Here is a 13140-nt window from a genome sequence, read left to right as displayed (position 1 = left end):
TAATCTTGATGAACTCAATGACTCGAATGCAACGTCTTTCAAAATATGCCATGAATGACTCCAAGTAATATCCTTAAAATGAACTAATGCACAGCGGAAGATTTTTTTAATACCTGAGAATAAACATGCTTTAAAGTGTCAACCAAAAGGTTGGTGAGTTCATAGGTTTATCATAACAATCATTTCAATATATTAATAGACCGCAAGATTTCCGTTTATAAATATATGTACACTCGCAAGTATATAAAAGTATTCTATAAGTTGTAGGCACCCGGTAACAAGCCTTAACGTTCATGTTTTACCCTCTGAAGTACACCAGATCAGGTGTGTTTAAAATAACCTCGAAGTACTAAAGCATCCCATAGTCAGGATGGGGTTTGTCAGGCCCAATAGATCTATCTTTAGGATTCGCGCCTACCGTACATAGACAAGTAGTTTAATGTTACCAAGCTAAGGGTATATTTCTGGTTTAAACCCACGTAGAATTAGTTTTAGTACTTGTGCCTATTTCGTAAAACATTTATAAAAATAGCGCATGTATTCTCAGTCCCAAAAATATATATAAAAGGGAGCAAATGAAACTCACCATACTATATTTCGTAGTAAAAATACATATAACATCATTTAACAAGTGCAAGGTTGGCCTCGGATTCACGAACGTATCAATATTGAGATTCAATATTGCAGGAAAGTACGTAGACGCAACGGAGATGATAAACACTAGATTGACCTCACGAGCATACCCATGAACCATACCCATCACCTCCATAGCTATAACCCATAATTTCCTTAGCTTCGACTCATTAAAAAAAAAAACTATTTTGAAATAACTCGGACAGCACTCCGTCGTAATATTTTATGTATACTAATAATATCTTGAAATAATACAGAGCAAATATATATATATATATATATATATATATATATATATATATATATATATATATATATATATATATATATATATATATAAATCGATTGAGAGAGTTTAGAGAAATATATTTTCAAGTTTCTATGAAATAATGAAACCTATTGAATTCTATTTATAATAGATTTTTGAATTATTAAAGTGAATTATTAAAGTGAATTATTAAAGTATGAATTATTAAAGTGAATTATTAAAGTATGAATTATTAAAGTGAATTATTAAAGTATGAATTATTAAAGTGAATTATTAAAGTATGAATTATTAAAGTGAATTATTAAAGTTAAAGTAAAGTAAAAGTAAAGTAAAGGTAAAGTTAAAGTATAGTAAAAGTATAAAAAATATGTATGTATAATACGCGTATAAATATATATAATATTAATTTAAATCGTTATATATATTTAATGAAATAAAATATAAATATCATTATATTTATTATACTGGTTAAGTAATGAGTTGTCAAAAGTGATTCTAGATATTTATAAAAGTTATATACGTTTTAATAATAAAGTTCTTTTTAAACTGAAAACGTCTTTGTACGTTTGAAAATAGATTAATAGAATATTATGGAAACCAATTCTCCACTAACTTTTGTCTAACTTTCGTAAATGACACTTTTTGTTTTTATTTATAAATAGCTTTACAAATTATTCTGAATATCGTTAAGAGGAATAGATTTTCTCAAATCATAGTGAACCTCTCAACAGAGACTTGTAATCATAATTCAATGTTTCTGATAATTCAATCATTTAATATATATATTTTTTAATTTCATCGAAAATCATATTGAAACAAATACGTTCGTGTAAAGTATTATACGTTTAATACTTTGTTGACATTTTCAATTTATAACATATACACATATACATACATATTCATATATGTTCATTTAATGGTTCGTGAATCATTGGAATTTGGTCGAGGTTTAAATGAATGTATAAACATAGTTTAAAATCCTTGAGATTTAACTTAACAAACATTGCTTATCGTGTCAGAATAATATAAAGATAAAGTTTAAATTTAGTCGGAAATTTCCGGGTCGTCACAGTACCTACCCGTTAAAGAAATTTCGTCCCCGAAATTTGATAAAGGTCGTTATGGCTAACAATGAGAATGTTATTATAACGATTATGAAGTTTTATCATGTCTAAGAAGTATGGATAAAATAATTCAATTACTCGAAGCGTATGAGGGAAGTTATCGTAAATGAAGGAAATAAGATTATAGTGATTCGTCATATCTTTTGACGTCATCACAATTGATCTCCGAATTTAAAGAAAATCTTTGTAATCTATGTTGGATTTGATGCTTCGGTGATTAAGGAGATTATGATTCTCTTCGAATTAATACGATAATCCATCTTGATTTCTCTGTCGGTTATTTCACTATAAATCCACCTCCTTCGTTTCCTTACAACTCACACCTTCTATTCTTTCTCCCTCAACTCATATTTTAAAATATTTGTCAATATGTTTTATCAAGTACTGATTCTCGATATACTCCTCGCTTTCATATCTATCGTTCTTCTTTTTCATCTGCCTCCGGAAGAATTTATTTACTTCTACTATACTCTCGGTTTTATAGTATTTTTAGTTCTTCCGTGTATTTATATTGCTATATGCATCGATATATACGGTTTATAATTTTTGGGTGGTTGTTGGGTTTTATATCTTCCCTTATATTTCAAAGCCCCTGCTTTTGTCCTCTATAATCATTGACATCCACACTTAATGCTCCCTTCTATTTGCTGCGATTTATACTCCAATTTCTATTTTGGAGTTTTGTCCTTTCGTTTCTTCTTCTTGCGATTAAGCAACGTTTGTAATGGTCCAGTATTCGCAGATATGAATTTCAGAATGAACATAGTTAATGTTTTAAGAAGGAAATGGTAATGTGTAACGACCCGGATTTTTCCGATCATTTTATACTTATGAGATTAATATTTACATAAATTAAACCTTACCAACATGATAAGCAATCCAAATTGTTGAGATTTATGTTTTTAAAAAGAGTTTTACACAACGTTTGACCGTCCAATTTGACCGATTATATCACGAACTATATAATAAATGATAATTATACGTTTGTGTATATATATGTATTTATATATATTTAACATGATCTAAGAATGGTTTAACGTCTTATTGTGTACTAATAACAATAAGTTATAAGTATACTTTGAGACTACTAACTTAAGTTTTCAAAACGATAACTATACGTAACATTCTTTGATATATATACTTATAACTTATAATGCTTATACATGTATCATATAGATATGTATTTAATCACTTATAAAGGACTTAAATACATAAAACAATATACGTATATTCACAAAAGATAACTATATTTGAATTCTCGTTCTGTTTCCTCAAGATTTCTATACGTATATCCAGGGTATATGTACCCGTGTCATACCCAACTTCTATAAGTATTTACTATTGGTATATACACATCAAATCAACATTCTAATCAACATTATTGCTGCCCTAGATATGAGGTAACTAGGATTTGTCAAGTAGCATGAATTATTAGCAAGAAAACAAAATTAGGAATCCTTTTCTTTCTTTATAAACTAAAAACGTTTTTATGAATGAACACCATTTCTTCACTCCATTTTCTCATACCTACACCCTCATTTCTCTCTCAAAATACTCCTAACTTCATACTTGATCATCTCCAAGCATTTTCCCCATCATTTAGCTTCAATTACAAGCCTTAAACACCATAAGACAACTCTTTCAAGAACATATCAAAATAACCACCCATTTGAAGAAGTTTACTTCCAACCTTTTGATCTAACTCCACCACTCTTTGATTCCAAGATTATTTTTTTTATCTTTTGCACTAACTTTGTCCAAGTAACTTGAGGTAGTAACCTTGTTCATAATCTTATTCAATTCATATTCTTATAGCTATCTTATTTTGTGGTATAAAATTTTAACAACAAGAACATAGTTTGAATGATTTCAAACTTGATCGCAAACTAAATAGATCCTTCTAAATTGACTTTTAAAACACTTCAAGACCTGTAATATATCATAATGTTATGCTAACTTAACAAGATATAACTTGGTTTTACAAAGAACATCTTAAAAACTGAATCTACGTCGTCGGAGTGCAACCGGGGGCTGTTTTGGGTTGGATAATTAAAAACCATCTTGAACTTTGAATTGGAAGTTCATGTTCCGGAAAAATGATATTTCTTATGAATATTTTAACACATAAAAATTTCATGGTTTAACTCAAAGTGTAAGTATTTTTAGAAAAATGATCATTAAATGTTGTTTTTATGATGGAAAATGATCACTTTCATAAGTTTCACCAAAGTTTGACCTATAACCTGTGATTTCGAATACAACCTAAGGTATTTTCAGTTCATATTCTTAAAATTTGACTCGATCCAAGGAAGTGGCAAGTTGAACCAACAAAAACGGAGTTGTAATGAAGAAACTACGACTAAAACAAGATCGGGTATCCGAAGCTAGTTTAGCTACGAAAATATTTGGAGAAAAATTAAATTAATCATATATTTCTAATTAATATGATATTTCATATATATTTACTTATGATTTGATTTTATATATTTCAGGACCACCCGTAAACAACACGAGAAGATTAATCATAAGACCTCATGATTGTACGCAACACGTCATTTGACAACACGGTACTTTATGTACGCAACACGTCACTTGACAACATGGTACCATGGGTTTAGATTAATTCTGATCAATACGAATACGATGGGGTCTTTATTTATTTTATTTAAGCAACTAATTGTGGACCACTAACATCGGACTGCTAACTACGGACTAAGAAAATATTAAAAGTATTAAAAGTATATATATATATATATATATATATATATATATATATATATATATATATATATATATATATATATATATATATATATATATATATATATATATATATATATATATATATATATATATATATATATATATATATGTAACGATTACTTAAAAAGAAAATATGTTGATATATTATATATATGGTTAGGTTCGTGATATCTATCGGAGACCAAGTCGTGATAAATACCTTCAAGGCAAAAGTGAGTATATAGTCCCACTTTTAAACTCTAAATATTTCGGGATGAGAATACATGCATTTTATGATTTATGTTATGGACACAAGTGATTAAAAATATATATTCTACGTTGAGTTATACCACTGGCATACTTCCCTGTAACTTGGTAACTATTATTTACATGAGGTATTGTAAACGCGAATCCTGTTGATAGATCTATCGGGCCTGACAACCCCAACCGGACTGGACGACCAGTATTCAACGGTTGCACAGTACTTCGTTTTGGTAACTACATTTGGTACGGTGTAGTAAGATTTCATAATAAAGGGAATATGCGACGTTGATTAAATGTTAAGTATGGTTATCAAGTGCTCAACAACTTAGAATATTTTTATTAAAACGTTTATATATGAAATCTTGTGGTCTATATTTATAACGCTGCCGTCATTAAACCTATATCTCACCAACTTTATGTTGACATTTTAAGCATGTTTATTCTCAGGTGATAACTAAAAGCTTCCGCTGCAACATGTTGAATTTAAGCAAGATCTTGAGTATGTATATTTGTGTCAAAAATAAAACTGCATATCGGAGGATTTGTGATGTAAAATATGTTGGAAGTCGTATTGTTATTATCACATGTAAAGTTTGTAAGTCTAAGATTATCGCTAAACGATAAACATTATTAAGTTGTTTAAACCTTGTATTTGTAATAAAAGCTATGGTTTGTATTGTAAAAACGAATGCAGTTTTTGAAAAATGTCGCATATAGAGGTCAATACCTCGCGATGAAATCATATGTTATTGTATTCGTCCTTATGGTTAAGGTCGGGTTTTGACATGTGGTATCAGAGCGTTGGTCTTAGAGAACCAGAAAATTTGCATTAGTGTGTCTTATCGAGTTTGTTAGGATGCATTAGTGAGTCTGGACTTTGACCGTGTTGGATTTCGAAAACTATTGCTTATCCTTGTTGGTTAAAAATTAATATGTAAATATTATGTGGTACTAATTTGCTAGTTATTATGTGATACATTTCTGGCTTAGAACTTGTTATCACATTCAACGACTCCAAACCATAATCTTCAGATGGTGTTCCAGTCATTAACCTATCCGATGATGAAAACGACACCTTTGGGGAAGACTCACAAGTTCCGGATGAATCAATTGAAGAGGAACCAGAAGGTGATCCTGAGGAGGAAGAAATACAGGAAATTACGAAAGACAAGTTCGAACGAGGAAAGAAACGAAAGGCTACTGAAATGGAAAATCCAAATCCCTAGTCTAGAGAGGATGTTGTGGCACCAACTCCACCAGACACTTCCACCCCTATTCCCGCTATTCATGTTAGTTCTATCCCGGCATCCAGTTCTTCAGCCCCTCAGCCAAAACGCAGGGAGACAGTCAAGATAACCCTTAAGCGATTTCTTTGAACACAAACATTTTAGGTTAAATGATGCGCTGTTGTTTTAAACCATGGGATCATATAACATTTTGTATAATATTACTAGTGTGGTTTGCTTAATGTTTGATGTAAGATAAGCATATGTAAAATAGTGAAGTGTGAAATGCAATAATTTTCCATGGTTAAGTATTATTTGGGTGATAGTAATTGATTTTCGTACTAAGCTATTAAGTATGAACTTTAACGGGTAGGTACTACCCTTGGTATAATTATAAAACGCTAATAAAAAGAAAAGGCTTTTATAATAATAAATGGTTCATATTATTAATAAGCTATGATGTACTGTAAATACATACTACATCTATAATATTCCATGTGAATAATTATTTTTCTCATTCTTATTGAAGATTATGGTGCGATTGAACCGAATGACGGAACAAGAAATTGAGGAACTCATCAATCAGCGAGTGGACGACAGAATGTTATGGGTCGAGGCTGCGAGAGGTGCTGCAGTTAACCCAAATCCTCGTATGGGATGTACTTACAAAACTTTTCAAGGTTGCAAGCCCTCATCATTCAGTGGAACAGAAGGACCAGTCGGTTTAACCCGGTGGATCGAAAAGATTGAGTCTGTGTTTAAAATCAGTGGTTGTATTGAGAAGGACATGACCAAGTATGCATCGTGCACCTTACAAGATAGTTCACTCACGTGGTGGAAAAACTATGTGAAGGCCGTAGGAGGAGATGTAGCTTATGATACTCCCTGGGAAGAATTCAAAACAATGCTAATCAATGAGTATTGTCCAAGGAACGAGGTTAGGAAGTTGGAAGCTGAATTACGAAGCCTGAAAGTTGTTGGTACTGAACTCACCAACTACAATCAGTGATTCATGGAATTAGCTTTGCTATGTCCCGAATTAGTACCAACCGAAGAACGGAAGATTGAACTGTACAAAGACGGTTTGCCTAAAAAGGTCAAGGTAAATGTTACAGCATACAAACCCAAGACTATTCATGAAGCTATCACCATGGCGAATGAGTTGATGGACCAGATTATTCTAGATAAGAACACCGATGTCAAGACATCGGGAAACAAAATAAAGTGGGAAGGTAATCATCAACAATCCAACAAGAAACAAGAAACCACGCAAGGTGCGGGTAGCGGTTCGAACTCAGGTTACAAGGGACGAAATCCTTTATGTAACAGATGCCACAAACATCACTCTGGTTATTGTAATGTGGTATGCAACAATTGTAATTGAAAAGGTCATCTTGCTGAAGATTGTAGGGTTCCCGCTATAAATACAAACGGTACCAAGACTCCTGCCACCAATGCAAATAGAACTGCCTTGGCCACTGTTACTTGTTATGGGTGTGGGAAACAGGGTCATTATAAGAGTCAGTGCCCGAATGCAGAGAAGAATAACGGATCTGCATGTGGAAGAGCATTTGTTATTAATGCTAGAGAGGCATGCGAAGACCCGGAGCTTGTTACGGGTACGTTTACCATTAATAACTTATCCGCATCTATTATATTTGATACTGGTGCCGATAGAAGTTACGTGTGTAGAGACTTTCACGCTAAATTGAATTGTTCATCATTATCTCTAGATGCTAAGTACATGATTGAGTTAGCTAATGGTAAACTAATTAAAGCCGATAAAATTTGCCGTGATTGTAAAATAAATTTAGCCGGAGAAACATTTAAGATTTATTTGATACCCGTAGAATTAGGAAGTTTTGATGTAATAGTCGGCATGGACTGGATGTCCAAAATAGGAGCTAAAGTTGTGTGCGCCACGAAGGCAATTCGCATTCCTCGTAAGGATAAAACGCCAGTAATGATTTATGGAGAGAAAGGTAACTCAAAGCTAAAACTCATTAGTTGTTTGAAAGCTCAAAAGTGCTTGAAGAAAGGGTGCTATGCTATCTTAGCACATGTTAATAAGGTTGAAATGAAGGAAAAGGTGAAGAGCATCAACGACGTGCCTGTGGCAAGAGATTTTCCTGAAGTATTTCCGGAAGAGTTACCAGGATTACCTCCATTTAGATCTGTAGAATTTCAAATAGATCTAGTACCGGGAGCTGCACCAGTGGCTCGTGCTCCATATAGACTTGCACCATCTGAGATGAAAGAGTAACAAAGCCAGTTACAAGAATTAATGGACCGTGGTTTCATTCGATCGAGCACTTCACCGTGGGGAGCTCCGATTTTATTCGTCAAGAAGAAAGACGGATCTTTCCGAATGTGTATAGATTATCCTGAATTAAATAAGTTAACTATCAAGAATCGGTATCCACTACCGAGAATTGATGACTTATTTGATCAATTGCAAGGATCATGTGTTTACTCGAAAATCGACCTAAGGTCGGGCTTGATAATGCTAAAAACGAACATATATTTCATAGCATTATTCCTCAAGAAAGACAAGCTTTTAGTTGCAATTGTTCTATTTACAAGTGATATTCGTTTAAATAAAAAAAAGGTGAAGACAAAAGACAGATTCGACGAATTGAAGACGCAAACGACCAAAAAGCTCAAAAGTACAAAATTCAATCCAAGAGGTTCTAATTATTGATAAGAAACGTCTCAAAATTACAAGAGTACAAGATTCAAAACGCAAAGTACAAGATATTAAATTGTACGCAAGGACGTTCGAAAATCCGGAACCGGGACCAGAGTCAACTCTCAACGCTCGACGCAACGGACTAAAAATTACAAGTCAACTATGCACATAAATATAATATAATATTTAAATAATTCTTATAATTATTTAATATATTATATTATTTATAAAACCGTCGGCAGAAGAAAACAACCAAATATGAGCCTCCCCAGCTGGCCATGCGATCGCATGTTCTGGAAGGCATAAATCCATGCGATCGCATGAGCCCCAGTTCCAGCCCACATGCCTATAAAAATCGAGCTTTGGTGCACCAAAAATATCAATCTATCTTTCTCTTTTCTCCATTCATACGATATATTTATATTTATAATTTATATTTTAATTTTAATTTTAATTATAATTCTAATAATAAGGGTATGTTAGCGAATATTGTAAGGGTGTAAGTCGAAATTCTGTCCGTGTAACACTACGCTATTTTTAATCATTGTAAGTTATGTTTAACCTTTTTACATTAATGTCTCGTAGCTAAGTTATTATTATGCTTATTTAATCCGAAGTAATCATGATGTTGGGCAAATTACTAAAATTGGGTAATTGGGCTTTGTACCATAATTGGGGTTTGAACAAAAGAACGACACTTGTGGAAATTAGACTATGAGCTATTAATGGGCTTTATATTTGTTTAACTAAATGATAGTTTGTTAATGTTAATATAAAGATTTACAATTGGGCATCCCTATAAATTACCATATACACTCACTCGGACACGATGGGCGGGGTATTTATATGTACGAATAATCGTTCATTTAACCGGACACGGGAATGGATTAATAGTCACTAGAATAATTAAAACAGGGGTGAAATTATGTACAAGGACATTTGGTATAATTGATAACAAAATATTAAAACCTTGGGTTACACTCAGTCGACATCCTGGTGTAATTATTAAACAAAGTATTAAAATCTTGTTACAGTTTAAGTCCCCAATTAGTTGGAATATTTAACTTCGGGTATAAGGATAATTTGACGAGGACACTCGCACTTTATATTTATGACTGATGGACTGTTATGGACAAAAACCAGACGGACATATTAAATAATTCAGGACAAAGGACAATTAACCCATGGGCATAAAACTAAAATCAACACGTCAAACATCATGATTACGGAAGTTTAAATAAGCATAATTCTTTTATTTCATATTTAATTTCCTTTATTTTATATTTAATTGCACTTCTAATTATCGCATTTTTATTGTTATTGTATTTAATTGCACTTTTAATTATCGTACTTTTTAATTATCGCAAGTTTATTTTATCGCACTTTTATTATTCGCAATTTCATTATCGTTATTTACTTTATGCTTTAATTTAAGTCTTGTATTTATTTTTAATATTTTACATTTGGTTTTAACTGCGACTAAATTTTTAAAATCGACAAACCGGTCATTAAACGGTAAAAACCCCCCCTTTATAATAATAATATTACTTATATATATATATTTGTATTTTTATAAAAGTAAACTAATATAGCGTTAAGCTTTGTTTAAAAAGATTTCCTGTGGAACGAACCGGACTTACTAAAAACTACACTACTGTACGATTAGGTACACTGCCTATAAGTGTTGTAGCAAGGTTTAAGTATATCCATTCTATAAATAAATAAATATCTTGTGTAAAATTGTATCGTATTTAATAGTATTTCCTGTAAAATATAAGCTATTTTATATACTACTCTGCTAAAACATCAAGTATTTTTGGCGCCGCTGCCGGGGAGTCAATCTAGCTTAAAAGCCGGAAGCGCAACGCTAATATAAAAAAAAAAGATTTTTATTTTTAGTACGCTTTTGTAAAAATACGTTTTAAATATTCAAAAATATTAAAAGAAAAACAAAAATATAAATATTTTTTTTAAGAGTTTGGTAAATATTTAAGTTTTATAAAGTTTCTTTATTTCTATATTTTTTTAGTTTGTAAAAATTTAAGTTTTATTTAATTTATAAATATATTTTATATTTTACAGCAAAAACAGAAAAAAAAATATTTTTTAATTCGGCCTGTACTGTAGCAGCCCACTCTGTGGCCCGAAACCCTAGCCCATGCGATCGCATGGCTGGGCAACTGAGTACTCATGCGATCGCATGAGCCCATCTGACACGCCAGACTGCAGCCAGCAATCATTACGGAGTTTAATAATTAATTATAATTATTATTAATTAACCCTAATTAGGGTATTGTTATTATTATTTAGTTTATTTTGTATTTTTTTTAGTTTTAATTAGTTTTATTTTGTTTTAATAAATTATAAAATTGATACCTTTAAAAATAAATAATATAAAAATAATATTTGTACTTTTTACAACTTTTTGTATATTTTTATATTTTTTTAGCGTAATATTTGTATTTTTAGCTCATATTTAGTTTTAAACTTAGTTTTTGCCATAGTTATTTTTATTTCTAGATTTTTAGGCTTTGCCGTAAAATCCCTTAAGTGCTTTTTCTTTAGACTAAGATTTAGGTACTCTAGAATTTTGCGACGCCTTTTTAAGTTTTAGTTTCTTTTTAAGTTATTTCCATTTGGGATTTAGTTTTTCCTGTAAGCTTTAATATTTTTAGACACCTTTTACCTATGTATCAATTATCATTCCAATTAGTAATCTCAATTTGCGATTATAATTTTAAGTTAGTTGTAGTAATAAGGTTAGGTTAGTCAAGTGTTTTTAAGTTTTATAAGTTTCTTTTATTTTTCCGTCACCTTTTATTTTTCAACCATTTTTCTTTTTCGATCTTTTTCGACGAACTCTTTTTCTTTCTTATTTCTCGCTATTCTAGTTTTAGGACATAGATTTTTATTCTACTTCTTATCTAAATTTCTTAAAATTACGAAAACTTATTTTAAGTGATTAAATTGATAGACATCAAAATTTTCTGGTTCGTAGTATTAGTTGGATTTGTACGTGGACCGGGTTATTGGAGCCAAACAGTCCTCAATTATATTGAGACCAAACGAATCCTGCCCCTCTGCTGCATCTTTTGGCTATTCGAAACGTGGGCAAAATCAAAAAAGTCTATTGATTGGATAACTTATTATAATTTTTCTTTCCTTTTAAAAACTAATAGGATATTCAGTGAATGCACCGAGCAAGACGATCACCACCTTTTGTACGTTCACCACCTGTAACTAGATCAAGACATTTAGCAAATATAACCGCCGTTGATTTTTCTTTAGAATCGTCATCCAGTCGACCAAGTACTTCAGTTCAAATTTCCGATAATCCATTTTTTGAACCCGACCTCACAATTGAGAATCCGGAGAATATTCAGGAACGGTTCGTAGATCCTGAACCATTAAACTTTCCTCCGGAACCACCAATCATTCAAACAGAGATTGTTGAGGAACGAACCATTAAATCAGAATCCTCTAGTGATTCCGATTCAACAAATTCAATTATGGAGAATCTGGAACCTTTAAGTATGGAAGACCGAATGAGAGCTAAACGCACTGGCCAAGGTCACGCAATTACTCATCCAGACATTAATGCGCCAGATTATGAAATCAAAGGACAAATTCTACACATGGTGACTAATCAATGCCAATTTAGCGGTGCGCCGAAGGAAGATCCAAATGAACATCTACGTACCTTTAATAGGATCTGCACACTATTTAAAATCCGAGAAGTGGAGGATGAACAGATATATCTCATGTTATTTCCCTGGACTTTAAAGGGAGAAGCCAAAGATTGGTTGGAATCGTTACCTGAAGGGGCGATCGATACATGGGACGTTTTAGTTGAAAAATTTCTTAAACAATTCTTTCCTGCATCTAAAGCCGTAAGACTTCAAGCAGAAATTGTTACGTTTACACAGAAACCGAATGAAACTCTATATGAGGCATGGACTAGATATGGAAAGTTGTTAAGAGGATGTCCGCAACATGGTTTAGACACCTGTCAAATAGTACAAATATTCTACCAAGGATGCGACATCACTACAAGGAAAGACATAGATATAGCAGCTGGTGGTTCTATTATGAAGAAAACCGAAACTGATGCTTACAAAATTATTGATAACACTGCTTCCCACTCACATGAGTGGCACCAAGAAAAATATATCGTTAGATCATCTAAAGCAGCTA

The sequence above is a fragment of the Rutidosis leptorrhynchoides genome, chromosome 3 (genome assembly GCF_046630445.1).
Source record: "Rutidosis leptorrhynchoides isolate AG116_Rl617_1_P2 chromosome 3, CSIRO_AGI_Rlap_v1, whole genome shotgun sequence".
Lineage (NCBI taxonomy): Eukaryota > Viridiplantae > Streptophyta > Magnoliopsida > Asterales > Asteraceae > Rutidosis > Rutidosis leptorrhynchoides.
Note: the sequence above shows the minus strand (reverse complement) of the source record.